Source organism: Triturus cristatus, chromosome 5_2 (assembly GCF_964204655.1).
Source record: "Triturus cristatus chromosome 5_2, aTriCri1.1, whole genome shotgun sequence".
NCBI lineage: Eukaryota > Metazoa > Chordata > Amphibia > Caudata > Salamandridae > Triturus > Triturus cristatus.
In genome coordinates, this window is record NC_140588.1 from 971,172,132 (window position 1) to 971,199,029 (window position 26,898).

A 26,898-nucleotide genomic window follows, 5' to 3' on the forward strand; every position below is an offset into this window, starting at 1 on the left:
GAACGCAACCACTTGTGAAGGTTTAGTTATTTTAATGAAGGCAAAAATAATACAAGGAATAAACAAAGGTTATAGTCACTGGAATCCTCCAGGCTAAGTACGTTACCAGCCCACAGCACGGATGGTCCTAACCGTCCTCTGCATATACGCCGATCCCGGCGTATGCCAACAGAGGGCAGAAATGAAATGGCCGACAATGCCAATCGGTAGGCTGTGAGGGGCACGAAGAGTGTTGGGGAGAATCGAGGAGTCAGGGAAACACCCAGCCGGGGTCTCTACCTGAAGGGAGCAGCCGCTCAACCTCTTCCTCAGACTGCACCGGGACGCGGAGTCACCTCCTGGTGATGCGTCACCGATACCCCAATCACAAGCAAAGAAGACTGAACCGAGAGCAGCCGCTCGATCGATCGATCCTGTGGACTTCCGAGTCTGTAACGCGGCAAACACCTCCTGGTGTGCGTTACAGCTGGCAGTCCCTGTATCTCTGGTCGGGCTGGGAGTTACGACTCCAACCAGCAAAAGCGCCTCTGCGCTTTGACTCAGCCGAGTCAAAAAGCGAAGCTCAATGGTTATCCGGTGGAGCTTCCGGGTCCTTCACAGGTGACGATGGGGCAAGACACGGCCCAGGGAGTAACGACTCGACCTACCTCCGTTCTTGCCTTACTGGAGCACCACTCCGGAACACTGCTCTTCACTAAGCAGGTACGTCGGTGTAAACACAATATCCGACAGCGTTGTACCTCCCGGTTCCTCCCTTTATAGGGCGTGTTTTCCTTGAGTTATGTAACAGCTCTCCTGTTTACATAAGGGCGTGTTTTCCTTGAGTTATGTAACAGCTCTCCTGTTTACATAAGGGCGTGTTTTCCTTGAGTTATGTAACAGCTCTCCTGTTTACATAAGGGCGTGTTTTCCTTGAGTTATGTAACAGCTCTCCTGTTTACATAACCTCTCAACCGCTAAGCATCCTGGGAGATGTAGTCCGTTTTCGCTGGTTACCGTTTTCCTCCCCTCGCATGACAGGAATTCTTGACAACATGAGAAAACTCGGAGAACTTACAAATTGAATTGGATTAGCCAATCGGAACAGTTTCTACCCCTAAACATTGTTGCATATTGATCCGAGTAAGCGGTAAAAGGGTATAAAAGACTCTGATCTGCCAAAGGGGGTTACTTCATTGGGCTGATCGTCTATGGCGTTGGGTCTACATTGAGCTGATGAAGATTTTCATGGTTTACCTTGGGTTTCTTTAAATTCGAGAGAGTGATTCCATCTGATGGTTTTATTATTGCCGTGGGTTGGACAGTTTACCCTGGAGATTGTGGCAGAAGCTTGAATAATCCTCTGTTTGATTGGAGGGTTGCCAATTTCAAGATTTGGTAAATATAATGCCATGTGAAATTTATGCTTATGTTCTAAAGATTTGATTGTCTTCTTGAAATAAATCGAATTATGTTATATTCTGTAGCGCCTAAATGCTAATGCAGAGTAAACTAATATTAGATCAACAAAATTTGGATTAATAAGAAATGAGTCTGTGATTCTTTAATTCAGTACTGAAAATTAATCAAATGTTTCCTAGGCTTTAAATTGTGTTTTAGCTGGTTCTAAATCACCATCAACCAGTCCAAATAATTGGTCCATCGACCAAGTGGTGGAGTACCTTAATGTCAAAGTCAGGATTATATAGGGGCAGATGTATATAATGTATATAATGAAAAGGAATTACTCCTGACAGGTAACAAGGTACCCCCACATGTCCAGCGCTTTTTCTCCTGTGTACAGATTCGAGTGAGACGTATGTGTGTTGGTGTTATGGGCCCCACCTATGAATCAATGTATGAATGAGTTAGTGTGATGACGAGTTTGTGACATAGGGAGAATATGTAAATTTGCCCCTTTTGCGCTGGAGCAGTAGTTCCGAGCTCTGGGGAGCATCAGCTGCCTTGTTTTGAGGTTTTGTTGCTTTTTTGCTGGTTTCATCAAGGCAATTCTGTCTACACATTTGGTGATCAATGCGGAGAAGTTCTAGACAGCCTGGTCATGGTCTGATTAAGCTTCGGGTTGGGTGGTGCTGAGGGCCTGGTTGTTAGGGCCTGGTGCTAGTTTTTACCCTAAATTTTAACCCCTTTTTTAGTTTTTATCCTAAACTTAAGAAATTCATAACTCTGGTTCTACTGATTAGAGTTTTGTCATTTTTGAAGTTTTGGTGTCAAATAATGCATTCAACTTTACTATATTTTTCTAAATAGGTGAGGGAGTTTTCATAAGTTGTGTTTACACTTTATTACTGTTTGTGTGCTGCAAAAATACTTTACACTTTGCCTCTATGTTAAGCCTGACTGTTTATTTGGGCCTAGCTGCCAGAGGGTATTAAAAAGGTTAATTTAGTGATTTTAGTTGTTTGCCCTAACAGGAACTGTGGCTGCTGCTTGAGCAGGGTTAAGCGCTGGGTGCGACAATGTTTGTTGGCGCCCCCTCATCCATGGTGGAAGTGGTGACCACTGCCACCACAGATTCCCTCACCACCATCTTTTAACAATGCCCCTCAAGTCCTCATATCCACTCTCTTTAAGATGCATGTAATTAGTTTTATAGCGCCACTCATATCAGTGTAGGGCGTCAAAGCACTTTGCTTCACACACACATTACAGAGATACAATCAATCATACATTTGTAAATCAGCCTCTAGGAAATGTTACATAAGCCAGAGGACTACAAGGTGAAGGAGTGATATTTCATCCATACTGATACAGTATAAAGTTTAATAGTGCTTTGTTTGGGGAAGCACAAACTCAGAATTGAAAATGGAACACCATAGTTGGGGGTTCTCTTCAATAATAAGAATCGATTTTTACCCAAATGAACGCTTTTAGCAACATTAATCTATGCTCTAATCTATACATTGTAGTGTGCATGCAGTCCTTTTATGACAGTTAATAATTCACTATTCTATATTAGGATTTTAACTGCAAGTAACAAAAGGATGTTTCTTAGAAAGCAGTATCCCACTGACCTATTTACATTATATCTACTTTGTGATCTGATTGGTACACGTTCTTTGCAGCAGGAATATTAATCCTCCGTCCTATTTTATGATCAGTCAAAACCTCAACTAGACAAAACTCCGATCTCTCTCCAAGAAGAACATTAATCACCAGAGTTATAATGAAATTTACTATTGTTGCCTAGAAATTGCTGGAGGCAAAGAAGCTGCAGCAGGTGCTTTTAAAACCAAAAAAAAATTGTAAACACAGCACCCCCTGAAGTAAGCATCTGGTACAGTGGACCAGTCGCACTACCCTAGAGCTGGCCCTGACTCCAGTGGCGGCTGCTGAACTTTGAAAGTGGTGAGTCGTAAATACCTTCTTTAAATTTGAATAAACAAGCACACAAAACTTAGAAAGCACACACTACTTCAAGGATTCTCCGCTGCAAACATTTTGCTTCACTTTGGCGCTCAATCGCTCCATTAATTAGCTTGAAATCTAGAGGCTTTGAAAGGACACTGATGACATATTCGAGTCTTGGCTTTTCTAGGTATATAAGGACTTACCTGCTGCATTTGGTTGCACTAAGTGCATCACACACCCATTTTGCCCTTTATCATTCACTTCACTAGGTCAGTTATAGGACGACCAATTCGGCCCTTCAGCTGTCTGATGATGTAACAATGGCTGTTGCACATAAGTCAGAAGACATCCCTCTTAGCGCTGCAATGGTACATAGTAGAGGTGGAGAGGACAATAAATTAACAGCGAGAGCTGGCTTGGATCTCAGAGCCCATGCATGAGACAAGCAGTGAAAATATGTGTTGTGAACAAACCACGTAAAATATGATAAAGTCTCTTAAAATTTTAAATTGTGTATTTCTATAACACATTGAAGCTTTGACATTAATAGGGCACATTGTAGCACTGCGCTATTAAAAGTGATCATTTTGTACAACTACTAGCCTGAACACTCATATTCAAAAGTGATTTATTTCATACACGATAATGAAATAAAAAGAGTTTTGGTGAAATAAACAATTTGCCTAAGAAGACACAATTTAAGCTGGGAAGCCATGATTTATCCAGGTTTTCTGGTTTCACTCTGTACAAATCAGCCAGTAAATGGGCATGTATTTGTCTTTCTTCATGGTAAGATTTGTTTTTACCTTAGTGAATTCCTGTGCAGTTAATAAAATAGGTATTATATGCATGGGAAATTAAGTGATTTGACCAGAATCACTTGATGTTGAGCTGACGCCGAGACTTGAACATGGTTCCCAAATTCCATAGTCAGCAGCTCCTCCCATAACACCACATCTCGTGTTGAGGGAGGGAACTAGAGGCCACATGAAGCCTAACAGGGCCTGTAGCTGAGCCAGAGCCAGGCTTGAGCCTGACTCAGACTTCTAGTAAACAGAAAAAACTAAATCTCTGTTTAGAAAGTTAAATAGGATTACGTGGAGGTTAAGTGGGGTCACTGCAGACCCTCAATGCGAACAGTACAACATATTACAAAAAGAAAACCTTTAAAAATGACTTAATATACTTTTTATGTGCCCTGTCAATAATCCATAAAACTCTTAACATTAACTGAAAAGTAACTAACGTGAATGCCACATATCCAGTCAATTTACTGCAGGCCAGCTTCTTCGTGGATTCTCTCCTCTGCTTCTACGGGCCTTCCGAAGCTATGCTGCATCTCGAGATCTCGAGCTGATTTCCGGCTGCCAAATCAGAGGACTGGATGCGACTTGGGGCTGACCCTTGTTTAGTCAGCTGTATCCTGGCATTTTAAAGGACATGGGGAAACTGTATCAAAAACACGTCGCCGCCGCAGCAGGATGCTATCTTTAGACATACTGCACTACACTAGGCATGCGCAGCATGTCTAATGTCAATGTGAGTCGGGAGCTGAATTGAAGAGCGCCCCTCCCTCACATGCGCAGTCCATCTGGACTCATACCTTCTCTTGCGCTGTGCGTTGACATGTGGACTTCCAGTTATGTGAAGCACTGGCCCGGAAAGGTAAACAGACAAATTATGAAAGCTGTCAATTCGTCTGTTTACAATCCTGTTGCCTGAATTGCTTTGAGCAGTTTCTTTGGTGGGGCACCGCTCCAGCGCCCCTCATGGACCGGCCTCCTCTGCGCTGACTCAACCTACGACCCAGCTTCTCACGCAGGTAATTACAAACAGTGTAAACAATATTAAAGGTCAGATTACTTGCCATATTTGCATTAACACTACCCATGACGCAACAAGAAAAATAGTGTGATTTATTTTTTGAGTATGTGTTGTAATGCATTATGCTGTGCTTTTATGTGTTGTTACTTATTGGTTTTATTTTTATGATGTCATGAGCACTGCATTTTGTGTGCAAGGTATGGGTTGCATGGCTGTTGTGTGGTTCATGGATTGGAGAGCTAGTTGTACCTTTAGAATATCAGAAATAGAATTGTTTTTTAAACATATGCTAAGGTGTAATAGCCAAAGCTAAAATAAATTCCCTTTAACCTTGTTTTTATTTAGTGAAATTCCGTTTTTTCTTTTTTTTAACCATATACTAGATCAAACATATGGGCGCAGGGTCTCGCCTAAGGCCAGGCCCTGCATGCAAGGAGCTGGACCATCCCCTTCTTAGCACAGCCTTCCAACGCATGCAGTGGTGGTTGAATGCATGACAGACCTTCAGCCAAGGTATGCGCCCTACTTGCCGTAGTCGGTTAAACTGCACAGCACACGGCCTTCGGCGCACCAACATGGATGTCAATTCACCAAAATGCCAGGGGTAGCAGAAGTGACATCACACACCCTTTGGCCTTCACTTTCACTCACACACACATGTTTACACATAAACACACATTCACACTCTCTCTCATGTAAACACACTCTCACTAGTAAGCATGCACACAGCAAAAAAATTAAAGCATTTTTTGCTCACCACAGCTGCCAGAAAAGGTCATGTTCCAGCTAATTGTACTCTATTTTTATTATACTAATAGCGAAAAATGTAATATGATTTACTATTAGTGTAACTTTTTTTTAAAATGGCAGAAATCAAAGTGTCAAGCCCCAACCAACCTCCATAAGGACAAGCTGGCTGTGTTCCTGCACAGATTTTGCCACCTCTGAGGTCAGGGGTCGCAAAGGCAGTGCCAGGGGTCGTGGGGGAAATGCCAGGGGTCACAGCTGCCACCCCTGGCGACCCCTAAATGACGTCCATGCGCACCAAGCAGGGGTCGGCTCATTTTATTCCATTCCCTTTTTATTATTATTCTTATTATTTTTTAAATTTCTTAGGGTTCATCAACTCTTGAACTTTAGCGGGCTCGTGGACCTTTGTCAAAATAGTAATCAAATAATGTAAATCACACTAATCCACTAAAGGAACATAACACAATATGTGTCATATACATTGTATGTCTAGAAAAGGAAAGACAGGGAGATAGAAAGCTATATATACATATATATATGTGTTTAAATATTTCTGTGCAGATATTGTTGAAGATCTAAATATAAATGGATTCTGCGCATGCCCCTTTCATCCATTTAATTCTTGCAATCCGTGAATTAATGACGTAAAGGCTCCCCACCCACCACTTGCCAGTCCAGCCTCGCGCCTTGCCCATTCCAATGCATGTCAAGAGAGAGCCTGCAGCTCCAGACAGTGTGTCGCTTCTCACGGAGTCTTAAGGGGGCCGAGACTTCCTCAGCCAGAGAATTGAATTTTTGAAGTGTCAATCACACTTTGATCCCACCAGCCGTGGGAGGCTGCGGTGTCCTTCGGCGATTCCCAGCAGGCAATCTCTTATTCACGGTCTCGGGATTTACCATAGCAGTCCTAGTATTTGTTTTAAATTATATAGCAATGCCTCTAGTCTTTACTATTTAATAGCTGTTCAGCGTTTTATCCGTCGAAGACTGCAGTGCCGCCCTAATAATGTTCGCTTTTTAGCGTCTAAAGGTGATCGGAGAAGACAAACATAATTATTATTCTCGAACCTTCTTTTCCGGGAGGCGTGCGTCCATTTAACACAACACGTTGAAAGACAGCTACATGCACAGATGTTGTCAGCGCGCGCAGGAGGCAGCGCGCGCAGGAGGCTGGGGTAACCGTGCATTCGACGTTTTTTGTAAAAAGATTCGCATCAGCGGAAGGAGGCTTCAGAATGTCGATAGGAAGAAAGGGCTGCGAGGAAACTTGCGCAATATGTAAATATGAAACGTGTGAGCTACGTATTGTCCCTGGCTGATAAAGTGAAAAGGGAGTTCTTAGAAGGAGGCCTCCCTTGAGGGATCCAGGGGTCACCATCCCACCCATGCTGTCTTGGCTAGACTGTGCTAAGGCTATCGGAACTAATACCCTGCTTCCAGCTACCAACAGTGTATCCTATCTTGTGTCTGTCCATTCTCAACCTGACCTCCCTCTACCTCTCAATGATTGTCCTTCATGGTCTTCCTCACACTTCCCCTTCTTAGTTTCCCCTTTTTGTCTTGTCAGTTCCCTTTCTCCACCCATTCTCATGCTTTCTCATGATAAAGCCACTCAGGGTAGTCCCAAAAATAGGCATACCAGAACGTTCCTTTGTTTGATGATGTCAGTTTCGGATTTGAGTTCTATTGTGATATAATTTCCTAGATGGCCTATTTAATCCTATCCCTCCATCAGTTACACCCCCCCCTCCTAATTGTATTGCCTATTGTTGCATGACTTATTGCTGGTTAATTATAGTTTAGTTGAAGTCTGACTTCCTGTCATATGTCCTGTGAAGGCCCATTGCCGTTTTCCCTATGTTAGCATGAGTGCGTTGCAGACTGCGGTCTGCTTTGCGCACATTACTATACAAACGTATTTTGCTTGGTGCCACACTGTGCTTTCACATAGAGCCTGCTGTTGTTTTTGCTTTCGGTTCTTACCTGGGATTTAGTCTGCACACCGTAGACAAGGTCAAACAACAATGCCCCTTGGTATTTTGTTCTTGGCAGGCCTCAGCGCCTAGACAAAACACACTGCACCTGTTGTTTGGGAACACGTACTTTGTCATATCGCTATGTACAGAATAGGTAACAATACACTTGGAGAGGGATCTTTCCATGGAAGAGATCGTGACAGCATCTGAGATGTAGAACTTTCATCTGTGCCTGCTAAGGTACGCGTCTGCAGCAAACACCCAGCGTTCTTCTAACTATATCATCCTTTTGTTTATGTAGAAGGGGAGGGAGATATGTTACCCCATCTTATATAATGACAGCTCCTTTTGTGATTTATGAACTACTTACTATGCTGACCGTATTTATGTCATCCATTTACTTACTTATTGTGGCACGTATATTGCATACCAGAGCACAATAGTTAAAATAAACATTTTAAACTTTTCTCGTGTCTCTGTCAGATCTTATTGTGGACTAGTACGAGTGAGAGAGCAAAAGGTTGTGTCCTGCAACCGCGATTCCTGGGAGGGACGGAAGTGTTATGTTCTGAGGTGTCTAATCACTTGGTCCAGTGTGAGTGAGTAGGAGGTCAAGTAAGACACTATAGCTAGTCGGTCCCGGGATCATGGGTACTCAGTCCCTACCTACTAAGGTTCTATGATCCCAAGCATAGTTCTGTGACTCAGCAGAATCCCTGCAACATGGCGCCACCAACGTTTTGTCTGGTACTTATTCACAGGGCCCCTGATTAGCGTTTGTGCTTGTCTACCATACCCTCACACTGGGACGTCCGTGGTGGGAGGGCTTTGCTTTCTCAGTTTGTAGGGATCACCTATTGCTGTAAGTTTTTCAAGCTTGAATTTTCAATGGTTTTTTACCTGTTTTATTAGAACGGTCTGAATGATTTTGTTTGCTTCATGGCTCAACCGGTTGCGATTCTGGCTCATTGCTGCGCGGTGGTTACTCAACATTTGTTGCAGCATGGAGTCCCCAATGTGGGGTCTCCGGTTGTTTTTGTAGTCGAGGTGGATCCTGCGTACCGTTTCGAAGTGTTTTACTCCTGGGTTACGTTTCCCGCTACGGATGCGAATGATAATTCTTTCCATGCTTTAAACGGCTGCTGCTGTTCCATCAACTTTTCGCCCATATACGGGTCCTGTTGAGTAACATAGGATCCTTACTGTGGGGGACGATTCACAGAACTAATCTGAGATAAGATCCTAAAATTACTACTTTTGGTATTCACAGAAGGCATTTAGTAGTAGTAAAGTAGGGACTCCTAACTTTACTACTACTAAACTGAGACAACATCCTAACTTTACGACTTTCGGTATTCACAAAAGGCATTTAGGAGTAGTAAAGATGGGATTTCTAACATTACTACTACTAAATGCCTTTTCTGAATACCGAAAGTCGCAAAGTGAGGATTTTGTCTCAGCTTTGTAGCAGTGAAGTTAGTGGAGTCCTAACTGTACTACTACGAAATGCCTTCTGTGAATATCAAAAGTAGTAAGTTTAGGATTTTATCTCAGATTAGTTCTGTGAATCGACCCCTATGTGATTGCCTAGTGGGTTGATTCCCTCCTTCGCTGACATGCAACACCTGGGGAATGGTGTTTGCCTCAGCGTATACAGTTTGTTATGGCACCCCCTCGATGAGCGTTCTCCCAAGCATTATCAAACAAGTACAGAATGAACATGGGGCAGGTCCTGCTCTGGACTTGGGGATGAAGTTGATTTGTATTTTTCCAGTAGTCTCCGAAATTATTTTTTCTATTATAAAAGATGAAGCAGCGTCCTTAATGGTACGTTATCGCCTTTCGGCAGTGGCTAACATTGACCGGGAACGTGAGTTGCTGATTATTATTGATAATTTTTATACGTCCTTAGGTCGCAATAACTTGGGGGTTAGACCTTCTGATCAGTCATAAGCCTAGGTCTCGTGGTGAGTCACCGCCACCTGACGCTTCTGAACGTAGATATGAATTACGTGATCGCTCTAAAATTAAAACTCCTGAGAGGTTTCAGGTTCCTGATCCTCATTCTCCTCGTTCCTTTCAAGAACTGTCTGGTCAACAGTATGACCGAGGAGGACGGCAAGATCGCAGACAGGGCAAGTCCACACAACTTAGGCGGGACCCACAGCGCTCTTTTGATGTGAAATTTAAGAGAGAGAAACCACCTCCATATAGAGCCCCTTTCCAGAAGAAGAAAGTTGCAGCTTTACCAGCGCAATACGCCCCAGACGGTGAAAACCCTCCTCCTGGACAGGAGCTTTGTTGTGACTCTCCTCAACAGCGCAGTGCCAGTTTCTGGAGGCAAAAGCGACTGTTGAAACCGCTCCACCTGATAGACTTTACCAAGTAAAACTTCAGATTGAAGGTGACATTGGTTGCACCATAAATGCTATTTTTTGGGACAACTTGACATCTTCTTATGACATTTTGTTGGGAGGTCGATTGGCCTCCCCCATTTGTTCTTGCCTGCCCTCCAGGTGAGGATGCGATTATACCTTTCTTTTCGCAATACGTCCCTAATGAGACTCAGCATGCTTATGCTTCTGAATGGGCTCTTGCTTTGACCCCTGCCTTATACTGCAATTAGGCTAGTTGGGATAAGAATTCTCCTTTGCATGTTGTTCCATTACGTTCTACTCTTCAGTCGCAGCTGCAGCCTCAATATCCAATCAAACGCAATGTTAAAGCGTCCGTAAAAGCGATTCTTACTCAATTAGAATATCAGTGTGTAATTAAACCCTGTGTCTCTGCCATGAATAATCCTCTTTTTCCTGTTTGGAAACTTGATGGTTCACATCGCATACTTTTGGATTATAGACATTTGAATGGTCATACTCGTACTTTTGCAGTGCAGAACACGCAATACAACCTCAATCGACAATATCGTGCGTAAGAAGTTCAAAACTACACCTGATATTTCAAATAGATTTTCCAGCTATAGCCTGGCTCCAAAGAGTCGGCATTTGTCCACCTTCAGCACCCTTAGTTCTCAGAGGCGATACGCGAGACTGCCCATGGAATATAAGAATAGCCCCGGGGTGTTTGAAGCACGTATAGTGTCTCTTTTGCATGATATTAATCCTGACACTTTCTCTTATGTCGTTGACATATACCATACTGATGATGAATTGAATCCCCATCTTCCAAGAGTGGATCACATCATTACGCGATTCACTGATGTAGGGCTACAATTTCAATTTTGTGAAATTGCATATTGTGTTTATGGATGTTCTTTTTTTTGGTATTGATTAATGAGGATAGGGGTTTGGCACCCCATTTTAGGGAGAAATGTGCACAATTGCAACCTCCATCTACCCTTAAGAAACTCCAGTCTCTGCTTGGTTTTCTGAACTTTGGCAGGACATAAATTCCTGAGTGTGCTCAATGTATAAAACCTCTTTATGCTTTGATACACCTGTCTTTTTCTGCTTCCTCCTGTCTTCCGGTACACACCACGGTGCTGCACGCTTTACAATTGTATTTGCTTGCTATGCAATACTTACAGACTAGATTGAATACTACCAATATGGTCATCCAGATTTTGCCTGGTGCAATCGGCTTCACTTATGTGACATTCAATGAGGTGACACTGTCCCAATGGCTTATAAATCACATCTGTATACTCCCCTCAGAACTGCGTTTCTCTTCTACTGAAAATATTCCGACTGCTGTGTAGATGGCCATTCTTAAAGAATGCCCTCTTGCTCAAGGGAAACGCACTTTCATCATTTCACCTGTGAATGCCATAAAAGGGGTCACAAAAGTCAGTGTTCCTGTCAGGACTGTCAGGCCACATTCAAAGAAACAACTCACTGTAAGAATTAATGTCTTAAGATCTAGTAATCCAATAAGAAAGCGCAATATGCTGAGCCAGTCTAAGAATAGATCCGCGTCTAAAATGGCCGCTAGGTTAGGAACTGGAGAGCAGCAGGTTAGCGCTCTAGTGTCTCACAGCAATCACCAAGATCCAGGTGTCAGGCCGTTGGAGTGGCACACTTCACCACGATACTGAGGAGAGAAGGTCACAGAGAAAACGTTGCGTAGTTAATGAGGGAAAAAACTACATCGCATGTTTTAAATATTCAAAGTTCTTGGTCCGGAGCTGAGGAGGGAAGCATTCACAAGTAAGACTGTTCTTTTTGCGAGTTAGTGAGAAAGCTCGCGCTTAAATTCAGGAATAGTTATTGTAGTCATGCGCATGTGGAGCGACAAATAATCTGAAGATACAGCAAATATATTACGAGAGGAAGCAAGCGCTTCAATTCAGAAGCGTTTATCTGCCAGGCATGCGCAATGAAGAGCGGAAAATAATCTGGAGCTAAATTAAGTCGCATTTAATAGCGACTACCGCTGAGTTAGTTCAGGCTTAAGTAAGCAATGGTTACTTGCTGTAAATATTATATTTAATGCTGTCAGAGAGCAGCGCTCATTTTTGTTCAGTTAAGCAACCGGAGAGAATTGAGAGTCAGCACAAGTCATATGAAGACGCGCTCTCTCTTGTAAGAGTTCCTAGAACAGTATCACCGTCTATGATCATATTAAGGCAGACTAGAGCAGAATACAGAAAAGGGTTTTTTCGTGGTTCTAGGCTACTATATGAGAGGAGTTTCCACTAGAGAGAAAAAAACAGCGAGCAAGGATAATAGAAGCAAAATAAAGTGTGGAGAAATTCTTTAAAACAGGAAAGCAAGAGAAGTTAAGGGAGACTATCCACTTACCCATTCGGAATCCAGTTAGAGGCAGCAACCATAGTTTATTGGGTGAGAACACTGTAAATAAAAGAAAAGAAAGATTTAGAAACTGGGTGGAATAGAAGTTTACACATACTATTAATCCTAGTTCACAGCTCATTGAAGACATCACACTCAACAAACAAGAAATAAAGAAGAGAAGCATTGGTCACTTCGGACAGGGTAGGTACACGGTAAAACTAGTGAAGTTCACAGAGAGATAGAACAGGAGAGAGAGTTTAGAGACAGAAACCTTAACAGAATGTGAAAACTTCTTTTACAGTACGTACTCACCTGTACAGCCATTGAGAAGATAGAAGAAGATAGACGGGTGTCAATACAGAAGAAACAAGCATTTGCAATGCAATAGGTCTCGCATTTACGTGTGTTTGAGGTATTGGCATTGTCAATGACAATGGCTTTTAGTTTTGTTTTCATATTTATGTTTTAATAACGAAAAAAAAAATAAAAGGCATTGTTATTTGCAATGTCAATAGCTCAAACTCGTATAAATGCGAGACCTATTGCATTGCAAATGCTTGTTTATTTTGAGAGGGAGAGTTAATACTGTTAATTAGAAAGTACTGCACTTCTCAGAAACGAGATGTAACAGTGAGACTAGAGGCTTTGTGTATGTTTATGTGTTTATAGATTTTGCCTGACTGAATGTCACCTACATCTTCGTGAAGGAACGCAGATTAGGGAAAGCTTGATTATGTTGCACCTCAATGTCCATCACTTGCTAGAAGTGTGACAGTAAAGAGTTAAGCTTAAAAAATCTATAAATGGAAAAAAAAAATTGCATTTTGAATATTAAGTAGATATGTTCATCGCAATATAGCCCAGTTTTCAGCTTCACCTTCAAACTCTTGTCTTGATAGATCAAAGTTAAAAGATGTACATTTTGTTTCATAATATTTCCCCAACCCTGGTTTCGTTGCACACAACTCTAGCTCTATTTGCCCTGTTTCTGGGTCTCAGCACTTTGAGAAAATACTCGTATATCAAGCTACCTATATAACGACACCGTAACAAAAAAGGGTGACACTTCAAGTTTATTGGTAATATGGAAGATTGGCACGCTGAAAACAATATTTTCAAATTAGTCACGCTCAATTGTATCCAGTGGAAATAAAATAAAAAGTTAAAATGCTTTTTCCTTCTGCTTATTATTCGATGTAAAGTACAGTGTGTATCTAGTGAAAACAATTCTATGGTAATTCCAGGTACCAGTGAACATTTGTGCATTGGGTATCTCTATTTCCTACACATTTTTTTGTTGCAAAAATACATAATTCTGAAGCCATGTGCTGCGCGCTGGCAGCCTGGTACAGCAAGAATGCAAATTGAGGGAAGTTTCTGAATTATTCAGTAGCCTGTATTTTATTGGCTCGCATTGGTCCCAATAAAGATATTATTAATAATAAAAACATTTCCCAGGCTAGGCTTGGTGCAGACTTGTTCGGGGGAGAGTGATGGGAAGGTGGAGGGCGGGCGGCTGCCCATTACATGGGCGAACAAGTCTTAACTTGAATTAACAATATTGCTGGCTGCGTGGGATGATTGATGCGCTTTGCAAAGGCCTAGATTGGTTTCATCTTTCTTCTGATGTTCTCACTGACTTGTTCTTAGTCATGTGCAATCACCAAGGCCACAAAAGGTAACAAATGTTTGATGTATGGCACTATTGCCGCTCTAGCCAGACTTGCCTTCATTTGGTGTGTTTGCCTATGCGTGTGAAAGTGTGTCTGTGTGATGTGCGAATCTGTAAATGTGCTTATGTTTCTGTATCCCTGTGTAGGTGTCTGTGAGCGTGTGGTTGAAGGATGCCTGTGTGTCTGTGAATGTGCCTGTTTGTGTATCCGTAGAAATGTGTTGGTGTGGGGAGTGTGCGTGTGTGTGTTTGTGTGTAAGAGTGCGCCCATGCGTGTGCATGCGAGCTGTCGGGTCTGTGAGTGTGTGTATGTGTGAGAGAAATTTAGGGAGGCCGTGATTATATGTGTCTTTGTGTTGGTAACAGTTTCTGGATCTCAATGCTTGTTTGTGTGTGCAGTGTTGTTCTTTGATGGCGGATTGCTTTCTTCGTTCCTGGCTATGTCTGCACATCTTTCACTACAACATTATTAATATTTCCAGCCACGGTAATCAATGTATAGCATGCCAGCCCCCACTGCAGAAAATATGTCATAAGGTGCGTTCCATTTGTTTCCCAGGGAGAGAGGGAAAAGCCCTGTTCTTTTGCACCGTCTCATATATTACAAATCACCGCAGCCCGGATATCTTAATCAGCGCTTGAAAACACATCCTTATCAGCCTGAGCTGTAAAATATTTATCCGAGGCCCAGGATTCGTGCGGAAAGAAGGGGGGAATGGTGAGCTTTTTATGGAAGAGCTTTGTGCCGCAGCCCTGTTCATTTTGGGGACTTTTCTCGAAGCGCTGTTTGTTCTATTGAAGCGGATAATAAACAGACCAGTCGGCCGTCAGGTTCACGGGGCTTCTCATCCAACATATATCTGTAGCAGGTTATGTGCTTCGTAAAGATTTCAACCTCATGCAGAGTTTAATGCGTCACTGCTTTGACAATTTAAACAGTGTCTCAAACATTGTTCAACAAAATCGAGAGTGGTGCTTGGCAATTAATTTCTGCCGTCAATAGTGTTCTCAAACCGGGCAACTCCCCTTGGAACCGGGGGGAGCCACAATAGAAGAAAAGGGAGCCTGTGCGCCAGAGTGAAAAGAGCAGAGAAAATTCATTAGACGATTCTGCAGCAGCGAGAAGTGGCGGGGGGAAAATACTTTTGTGTCACGGAAGCTTCATGGCAAGAGCAAAGAGCGCGAGGAGCGATTGTGTCACGGAAGCCGAGGAGTGATTGTGTCACGGAAGCTTCATGGCAAGAGCAAAGAGCGCGAGGAGCGAGGCGGCCGTGCGGCCGCGAAAGTGAAAGTAAGCGCGGCGCGCGCGCCCGCGCACATGCACTGTAGCTTTAGGCTGGCCTGGTAGCACTTTTTTGAGCCCACATATAAAATGTCTCTTCGAGCCAGCGCATGCGCTGGGCTCAGCGAGACCTAAAAAGAAGACGTGAATTGTCTGTCTCTTCTCTGTCCCATTCCCTTTCCCCCCTTGGGTTTCTGGGGTGTACTCGCGTAGAAAGAACGGGTCGCCCGGAAAGCTAGGAGAGGCATTGGGAACTTGCGACATTCTGCTCCTGAGCGTTGAGGAAGAGCACATCCTGACAGTTCCTGATTCTAAAGCTATGCATCCTCATTGGATTCAGTGGGCAACGTCTTTGATGTCAGCTGATGTCAACCTTGAATTTGATCCTTCCTTGCAAATGCAAGAGTTTCTTCAGTATGAACATGTTCACCCTCTACCTTCTTCAGTACTTCCCTTTGACTAGCACAAATGTACTATTTACACTGACGGTTTGGCTCAACTGGCTGTTGGCTCTAAGTAAGCTTACCCTGCAGCGTGTGCTAATGTCATAGGTTCAATGAAGGATGGAGTTTTTCACTCTACCTTGCTTCATGCCCAGTCCCATGGACATTAGCTCTCGAATATGCTGACCCTGAATTTCCGCCCTTGTTGTGTGTGATTCTTTCTATTGTGTTCATTCTTTTAATAAGTATTAGTTTTTTGGAAACAAAATGACTTTCGGGAGCCTAAAGGTAGCACAATAAAGCATGAAATGCTTTGGGTTCAAGTGGTTGCTCTTAAAAAACACTTGCCACTTACACATGTTGTACATACGTTGGGCCATCAACGTGCGGGAGCACACGCTGTTGGCAATTCAAAGGCTGATGAAGCAGCCAAATCTGCAGTAGCCACAGTTAAAGTAGCAGCAGTTACACGTTCCATGACTAAAATCGATGATGACATCTTGGCAGACATTGCTGCAACCCAGGACGGTACTCCCTTTCCACATGGATTTCTTTCTAAATATACTTATCAGTTAAGTACTGACATTCCTGGGGTTGGAAATCGTTTGATTCCCAACCTTGACCACAGACAATCTTTAATAATGGCCGCTCATAAATGTATTGCTTCTGCAAAACGCAGGTGTGGCCGCCACTGTTTCTCTTTTAGAGCAACACTATTAGTGGCGTGGTTTATACCAAAAGACTCGCAGATCTGCTCTTTGTTGCGATGTGTGTCAGCAAATTAAGAGTTATACTGTGTCTGGTCTGCCTCAAACACATATTTTTATTTCCAATCAGCCGTTTGGCTGTATTTATCTTATGAGGTCCTCTTATGTCTGATAATGCTTTCAAATATATTTTGGTTGCAGTGGATTCTTGCACAAGGTTCCTCTGGGTCTGGCCACAGCGCTTAGCTGATGCTCGCATGTTATAAAAGATTTGCATGTCTTTTTTGGGACTTACGCCTGTGACACTTTCCATTCAGATCAGGGTCCAGCTTTTGCCTTTAAGGTATACCGCGATTCGATGGCGTTGATAGGAGTGCAGATGCATTTCACGTCTCCATATAGGCCCGAGGGCAATTCTGTTGTAGAGTGGATGAACCGTGACTTAAAGCAATCTTTAACAGCAAGGGTATTAGGTATGAGCCGTGGCAGGTTAACTCATCTTTGGGGTTCAACGTGCTTTTAATAACCTCCCAAGAAGATCTCTGGGTGGGCGGACCTCATACGAACTGGTCTTTGGCATCTTGATGTTTTTTCCAGACCTTGATGGTCCAGACATTTGACGTGGGTAACGACTGTGCTGTCTTACAGGATCTACAAAAATGTAGTGACGCTCTGGCTAAAACCCATTTGCCTTCAACTCAGCCTTCTGATGCAGTGGGTCTGATTCCCTTTTCTGGCTGGCTTCCTAAAGGTGGTGATCTGGTTCGTGAAAAGGTGGTTAACAAGAAAGTATTTGGTCCCTCCTATCATGCTCCTGTTCCAGTGCTTGATCTTCAGGGTACCAGAACTGTGATTTTACCTCCTCTTCCTGGATACAAAGGAAATCACTTTGTTTCAATTAAACATGTCAAGTTACACTATTTGGCCAATGCTCAATAGTATGCCTCGGGGTGTCCCAACAAGGGATGTTCCTTTACAGCCTGTGAGCACCGTTCCTACTGATTCACCCCGACTGCCGGGGGAAGTGGGGGATGTCGAGTCTTCAATTGACCTGGTACATATTTTACTGTATTTATACTCCACTATGGAAATCATCTATTCTGATCCACCCCTCGAGGCCCCGTCGGGAGTATAACCCTCAGGTATACATCTAGAATCCCAGCCTCCATTATTCCAGCTTAATTCTTCTGGTTACTATATCGATCAAGATAATTTTTCTTCAGACAGTTCTTCATTGTCTTCTGTTTTAACCCTACCACCCGTGCGGATTTGTGTTTTCATCTCCTGGTTAAAACACACTTTTCTGGTTCTACCCTGGATTTATATCTGGATTGTGTTTTCCATGGTATTTTTGTTCATGTGGATTGGATTTGTAACAGTTTTTTCCTTTTGTGTAATGGCCAAAACCTCCCAGAATGTTCTGCTGCAGAACTTCAGGGTGTTGACCCCACATTCTTCCTCGCATAAAATGAAAAGAGATTAGTCGCTTGTTAAGATTTCAGCGGTCCCAGTCACTGATGTAATTGTATGGGATAAAGTACCATTCGATGTATTCTGTCCTACGGAGACCCTACAGATACCATATGTATTCTGTGATTCCATGGGTGATGTGATAGTGCCCGGGTTGCAATCAAATGATTGGGATGTTGATGCTGTAAACTCAATGTTTTCTGAATTACAATATTATTCTGTCTTTGACACTGAGGATGTATATTTGAATTATGATAACTATGCTGATTTTTTCTGTTACCAGCATTATGGGTACCATTTTTTGCATAGAGCTAATGGACAGCGCCCCCAATTTAATTATACTCTATAGGAACATTGCCCAACTCTATCTCAGGGTAGTTCCAATACACAAAAGATGAAGTATACTTATTTTACTGGTTATAACCTTTCAGACCCAGCACCATACCATTTTAAATTGGTACCCACTCTTTTGAAAAAAGATATGCTTACTCAGACTAAGTTAGTATATACATTCCTTTTTATTGACAACTTAGTCCTGAAAGGATATGATTACTGGAAGGACATTACTGACTTGAAATGAGTATGGAGAACTAAATCATGGCAAGTACAAGGTACAGAAACTTTATTCCATGCATGTTAGCATACCTACGCAAATTATCTTTCTTAATGGCACTGTCCAACAGACTACTTGTTTGGGGTTGACTGAGATTAAAGAACTGAATGTTTCCACTATCCCATCTTTGGCCCTTTTTGATAATTGGCAATCTTATACAAATTATACGGAAGACCAACTATATAGTATGGCACAGAATGGTACATTTAATATTTCTATGATATCTCTGGCTGGGTGGTTATTATGGCCTTTGAACACCAATGTTTGTCATTCTCGTTTCGTGAACACTACTTATGGGTTTAAATTAAATAGACCTGATCCACTTTAACTACAAACCCCACATTCCAACACTTGTACTACTTATTCCATTGGTAAATTATGTCAACAATGGCTAAAACATTCCACATAGTCTGCCATCAAAACAACATCTTTTTCTTCTATTTGAAAGTATAAACGTATCTGATTTCCTTTAAGGTCCAAAATCCCCATGTTCAAAACAATTTATTTATGTTGCATATAATGAACTTTCGAAATTATTGGAACTGGAAGCTGCAGTACGTTTATGACAAATTGACCAAGATAATTTCGATAAAGTACTTGCTGTTGTCGACAACAGTATTAATACATTGTCATCTTGTATTTATACTTTGGATAATATTGTGTCATTCATAATTGATATTGTGCAAACTGAAGTGTCTACCTTGTATCATGGTCAGAATCAATTTAGATCACTTATGCAATTTGGTTGGACACTGCAAACACTTAAGAATGGGCGCATTCCTTGGCATTACCTAAATTGTAGCGCATTGTTCTTACCATTTATTTCACATGTAAACAACAATCCATAGCTCTGAAATATGCTAGTTACACTATGCTACATATAGAGAAACATGAACAACTTCCCTTCACTGTAGCTGAAACCCACTCTATGGTGTGGTTAATACACAGGGTTATTTCGTTACCCATCTCGATGTTTCAGTTTACTGCCTGCATGAAACACTTTCCAGTAGGTAGATATAGTAGATACGAACCCCTTGGGAGCAGCTACATACATGAGTTATGGTCCCTGCCCTTTACAGATCATTGTCAACAGGCTGAGAGAGAGGATTTCCTTACAGGAGAAGGGTACAACTCCACTGCCGGTCATTCCCTTGTGTGTCAACAAATAAAAATCCAGGGCGCCTGTAATGTTTCTGCCTCCAATCTAGGTTTTTGCAAGGGACTCCTGTTCCTGCAATAATTCCCACTCTCACGCTGCTTTCAAATGGCAGTTTTCTCGTCCTTAATAATCAGGACTGTTGAGGTCTGAGGGGGGGTAATCCCGTACGTCGTGTCTGTTTCTTAGCTAGTTATTTGTTGCAACAATGTCATGTTTCCCCTTCCACATGGGAGTATAGATAGTTCATTATGGCCTTCTAGTCCAACTTTGCAAACAGATTTCAATAAGCTAAGCAGACTCAAAGCATTATTATTTCAACAAGAAGTGGCTCTCACTTCAGCACGTGTGACTTTCGAATTGCAGGTGGAGAGAACGTCTAGTGAAATACAGTCATTGTTAAACACAAATCCCCCCTATATTTCGGGGAATTGATATATCAAATATTTAATGCGTCTGATACCACTGGTCTGGCTCACTTTTTTTAACTTGTGGGCTCCGGCCTCGTGACATAATTTCAAACTATTTTTGGAGTAATCCCAGCTTTTATACATTCTATGTTTTCCAGTGTATTCAATGGGTTCCCGCTGATGCTTGTCTTAATTTGCGGCATCATCGTGCTGTTCCTCTTATTTAGCAATGGCTGCTCCGTTTGTTGTCCTGCCCTAACAGGCATCGCTGCAACTATACCGTGAGTGAATGATGCAACTTGTGTGCAACCTGTGTTTCATTGCATCTGGTGCCCTTTCAATGGGCCCTGACGTTTGCCTGGCTACACTACCTCACTCTGCCCTGGATTTCTAACTATTGATGGGTCCCTTAGTGGCCTATAACCAGGAATGTTCCATGGGTATGCGGCTTCTGTACACACCACGTTGTGGCCAGTAGCCAGAAGTGATCCCTGTGAAACTGTGCAGCATAACCCGGATTTCAGTTTCATCTAAATCCCCACAGGTTGTCCTTTCATGGTCTTGTCAACAACTGGATACGAGGAACACGTTTGTTCCTTTGACATGTTCAACGGGATGGCTGACATTTCTAATTTTGAAGGTTCAGATTTCTTACTGGAATCCTTGTCTTTTCACTTGGCATCCTACATCCTGGGCTCTGGCGATACTCTGTGATTTGATACATTTTTCACCCAAAATGGTTTTTTTTTCCAATTTGATCAATATCCGCTAGGGATACAATAAAGACTAACTGTTGTGAATGCCTTAGTTCCTACTTATCACCTGATTTCTGTCGTCATTTTGGTGCTACCATCCTGACCAACGGGAGGGTGTCATATTTCCCATGCAGGCTCATTGTCATTTTCCCTATGTTAGCATGAGCACATTACAGACTGCCCTCTGCTTTGCACATGTCACAATAGAAACATATTTTGCTTTGTGCCATAATGCGCTTTCCCAAGGAGCGTGCCATTGTTTTTACGTTCTGTTCTTTCCTGGGATTTATTCTACACACCATAGACAAGGTTAAACAACAATGCCCCTTGTTATTTTGTTCTGGTCAGGCCTCTGCACCTAGACAAAACACACAAATGCAACTGTTGTTTGGGAACACGTACTTTGTCATATAGCTATGTAAAGAATATGTAACAACACACTTGGAGAGAGATCTTTTAAGGGAAGAAATCATGTCAGCATCTGAGATGCAGAACTTTCATCTGTGCATGCTAAGGTACGGAGTTTGAAGCAAACACCCAGAGATCTTATCATTTATAATAATTTTGCTTCTGTAGAAGGGGATGGGTTAGGCTACCCTGTCTTATATTCTGACACCTCCTTTTATGCTTTATGGACTACTTACTATGCTGACCATATTTGTGTTAGGCATTTTCTTACTTATTGTGGCATGTATACCTCATACTAGAGAACGTTAGTTAAAATAAACATTTAAACTTTTCTCGTATCTCTGTCAGATCTTATTGTGGTCTACTACGAGTGTGAGAGCAAAAGGGTGTGCCCTGCAACCACGATTCCTGAGAGGGTCGGGAGTGTTGTGTTCTGGGGTGTCAAATCTCTTGCTCCTCTGTGAGTAAGACACTGTAGCTAGTCGGTCAGGGGTCATGGGTACTCACGTGGTGGGATGACTCAGTCCTTGCCCACCTAGGTTCTATGATCCCAAGCTGTGACTCTGCAGATTCCCTACAACATTTCCACCGTTATCAAGTTCAACAAACTGGTACCTTCAGGTTAAGTTTGCTCAATAAAAATGTATAATACATCTGGGGGCCCCAGCCTTCCTTCTGTGCAGGATAGAACAGATTCAGAACACCACCTCCAGACTCCTACTGTCCCTGTAAACATGAGACTACATAAAAACAGCCACTGAACCTCTTCACTGATCCCTGGGGTCCGATACACCCTGCTCAAAGCCTCTGGCATTGATCATCGGGTACCATAGTGTAGATCTACTTTCCTGCAGCACAGCATTCATACCTACCTACCAAGGAAGATCAAAAAACACAAGTACAAAGAGACCCGGAGCTAAACTCAGAAACAAACCCCCGGCCACAATAAAAGGGATCACAACCTAATTCCAACTTTGAAGAGGAATAGAGGCATGGCTATTACTCCTCCTGTATGAACCATGGCATGCAGCTATGGACAATCATACACTCATCAAGCACAAATGAAGATTTCAAAAAGAACATAAGCCTTGGAAGAATCAACACAATGAGTATGCAGGGCATGCATGAGTGTATGAGAAGGTCGTAATACACAAAGACCAGTTTAATGAATAAAAAGCAACTCAGGAGCGAAGCCAATGGCGTAGGGTGGAAGCCACTGTAATCCAGCCCCCCTGCACAGCTTCTTTTTTGTGACTGCATGTTGTTACTGGGAGTTGGTGAACAGCTTATCCACCACATAGAGGGAGGCAGTGACCGTCTGTAGGAAGAAACCTAAAAACCTGTGGGTTTGTGCCTGATGTCAGGACTTACCGACAGGCTAGGCCTCCACACACATCACTACAGCCAATTGATAGATGTCAACGTGTTGCAGCAAAAATCTAGAGGAACTGAAGGCAACGGCAGCCAGAACGTAGCTGCAAACTGCTTCAAGAGTCTTTAGAATTAAGGTCCCTGACGACCCCTTAGTTTTCATATAATGATGACAAGGTCTCTCTTCCTCATGGTTTCTTGAAGATAGAGGTTCTGGGGAAGTTTATGATGCTCACATCAGAGTTAAAAACGCTAGTCATGCGGTCACTGATGGTCCATTGGCAAATGTTTCTGCAAAAGGGATGTTGGTGGTGAAACTGAGTGACCCTGCCAGAGAAAGCTCGCGTGCTGATCCTCTGCCAGCAAGAGAAACATCGGCTGCAATGGAGAGTCTTTTCATAATGTCCAGGTCGGTTCTATGTCGGAATACTGAGAACAATAATATTGGCAGACACAATGATCATGGGCTAAATATAGTTTACAAAAATATTGCCCCATTGGGTGTAGATTAACCATTATTATCTCCGGTGAGTTGATATTTTTGTAAACCATATGCAGGACACAGTACTTTTGTGAGGTGATATTCAGACCACAATATTCTGGTACAATTTCATTGCTTGTGTGTGCTCATTCTTGCTAAAACAAAAAGGAGGAGAGAAAATCCTTCTTAACGATAGGGCCAGCGATCTGTGCGGGTAACTGAGGCCCGGTTGCTGGCGATAGTTATTCCATCTGATACAGAATTCCAGTTTGTGGCAAATTTGACATTACTGACAACAACACATGGGTATGCACAACCCATCTAAGTGGGTCTATCTTGATTGAAGCAACTGTGAAAACATGGCACATATGCCTAGAGATGGGCTGGTACTTTGCTGTTTGAGACAGCAACAGGTTACAGATGCTTTTCGTGTGGATTGTGCATTATCGCTAGAATCAGATCTTCAGTTGGGATCTCCCACAGCCTCATGCTGCTTGTAGAATATGCTGCTTGTAGAATTTCTCCTCCTAGATCCCACTATTGCCTTAGGGAATCCCACCAGAAATCCATGGAGCAGCAGCCCTGGAGAGCACTTACGCATCTATGAGCTGCATCTCTTCACAAGAAATGTATTGTTTCCATACAGATATGGGCGAACAGGGATGGAAGAGGACTCATATTGCCCGAGGGGGACACAAGTCTGTCATCTGATATATCCAAGCCTAAATCTAGTTAAGAGGACCCTATCCCAGGTGGCAGTAACGAGCTCCAAGTATGGTTCGAGTCCAAAGGTGGTTTGGATTAAAATGTAATCCTTATTCTGGGTCTTGGTTAGTGCTACTGCTTCCTTTCTTGCTACCTCATTTCAACAATTGCTTCAGACGGGATCTATCATCCTTACACAGCCCTTCCGTTTAGTGAAAACAATTCTGCCTGCCCTGTACGTAAACGCATCTGCTTGACGTAGGCCATCCACTGGATTTGAAGACGCATGCGACATGATAAACCCTCCTCGATAATATCCCTATTAAATCGGGCTTGAGGATTTCTCCAAATGGAACAACACGGTAGCAAGGGGGCAAAATTAATGTAATCCTCAATATACTCCAAGCTAAGCTCTTCATGCAAAATTCAACTTGTGCTAATTGGCGGGAGGCCTAAAAGCCATCTACATACCCTGTTTTCCTCTATTTGGAGGCTAGAGGCATTTATGTAGCACCAAATGCTGGTTAAAAACGGAAGGCAAATCCTCCTATAAATTTCTAAAAACAGAGGCAATGGGTTTTTTTGCCAATAAAGGAAGCCAGGTGAGAAATGAACCCAACACAGTTAAGAAAACACATTTTAGCTTTGGATACACATGCCAGCCAAGAACTAGGCAAATCGAAGTTACCCCCAGATAGGAACATTTGTTAATTCTTGATATTGGGTTGCCATCTATCGCCAAGGTCCGCGCTTTGACATTCCTTGGGCCACAGGCCATTACACAGGTCTTTGTGCGGTTCACAGCCAGCTTCAGGGAGGCAATGAAATCTATATAGCCTTCTATTACTAGTTTCAGCGCTTGAGGCGTTCTAGCAAGTAACACCTCACTATCTGCATAAGTTAGGGCAGGGATAAGGATGTGGTTATGATCATGAGAACATCTGCTGCCTTGACCAGCAAGGGACATTCACTGTCAAGTCCATTCTTGACAGAGGTGGAGAGGCCGTAATTTAGGTCCCTCAAGAACTCTACTAGGCCCTTATCTATCACTAAGCTCTCCAAATTGGCCCGAAAAATAGGCCTTTGCTTTGCTACAGTATATTTGTTAATTATGAGATATAAGTTGAGGCATTGTTCCATTGTCTCCTTCCCGTGTTCCAAACCCATGGTGGAGCTTGGTCAGGATGCCATTATCCTCCAGGCAGACTAGCAGCCTTTCTGAGATTATTCTTCCCACTATTTTGATTGTGGACTCTATAAATTATATTGTCCGACAGAACTGGAATTACTTCAGGAGCTTTTTTAAAGAGTGGGACAATTATGGCCAATTCTCCACGATTGAGGCAAAGCAGTTTTCTATGCCAGATGAATAATGATCATAACGAGAGGAGCTTATAGTTCCATATTTGGTTTATATGGATCCATCGGAACTCCATCAGGTCCACGAGCTTTATTCAAGGGGCTGGCAACGATTGCCTCAATGACTTCTTCTAAGGAGAACTCAATTTCCAACGGGAATTCCAACCAATATTGATTTGCACCATTTTCACTTGTATCATCTGTACTGTATGAAAGGGAGAAATGGGCTACCCATTTATCAGGACTTATATTTATGTCCAGTGATGAGATGCTACCAGTGGACAGTTTATGTTTATTGGCTGTGTGCCAGAACAGACCGGCATTTTTAACCTTAGATGCAGTAACTAAATTATTCCATACTTGGCACTGATAATACACTTTCCTTTTCTTCATGATTACTTTATAGTCCTTCCTGCAGTTGGCTATTTTGGCACAATCTATAGAGGCATTTTGAAGGGCATGATGTGGGCAGATTAAAGCTAGCCTGCCCTCCCTGTCGTACAAGGGCTGAGATCCTTCACCCCTGAATCTGTTTTTGTAAAATAATCTCTAATATGTAGCCCTAACCTTTCAAAGTTCTCAACTGTCGGCACGAGTGATCAGTGCACAACCTCTTCACAATCATTGGGAAGTCAGCTCCTCTCCACGGTGCTCTGCGGTTGTTGTCTTTAGCAATTAGCCCCCTAGTGCTACTCTTTTTCACTTCGAGAATACCCATGGTGATGACTAGAGTGTTATGATCGCTGTGGACCCTAGGCCCAACCCCATCCACCGCCAATCGATCCACAAGATTTCTAGAGACAAAGATATAGGTGCCGATCACGATCCGGTAAAAAATTACCCCGTGCGACTCGTATCCGGTCTTTTTACCGTACGAATCGTACAAGTGCCGTACGAACTGGCAATCACGATTCGCATGGGAAAAAGTCCATACGAACCGCATTGGGAATCATTCCCCACACGTCCTCGGGTCGGAAAATGTGTCCGACACGTCCTCGGACGATTTACCGTACAAACGTGAAAAGTCAAGTCCGACCGAGGAATCACGATCCATCCCGTGCGTCCGAGGTCACAACCGTATGGAAAAAACACCGTCCGCACCGAACTCCTATAGCAACCATGGAGACATGTGCCCGCATACGCGCCCAACACTCCCCCCAGCCCCCGTACGTCCGACACGTACCCCCGTGTATGTACACCCCCACCCGTCTAGGTACACCCCAGTACGTTCGAGTCCTACCCCCACCCCTGTACGTGTCATACCACCATCCATGTACACCCCAGTACGTTCGAGTCCTACCCCCACCCCTGTACGTGTCCTACCCCCGTGTACCCCCACCCCAGTACGTTCCAGTCGTACCCCCACCCCTGTACGTGCCCTACCCCCGTGTACCCCCACCCCAGTACGTTCCAG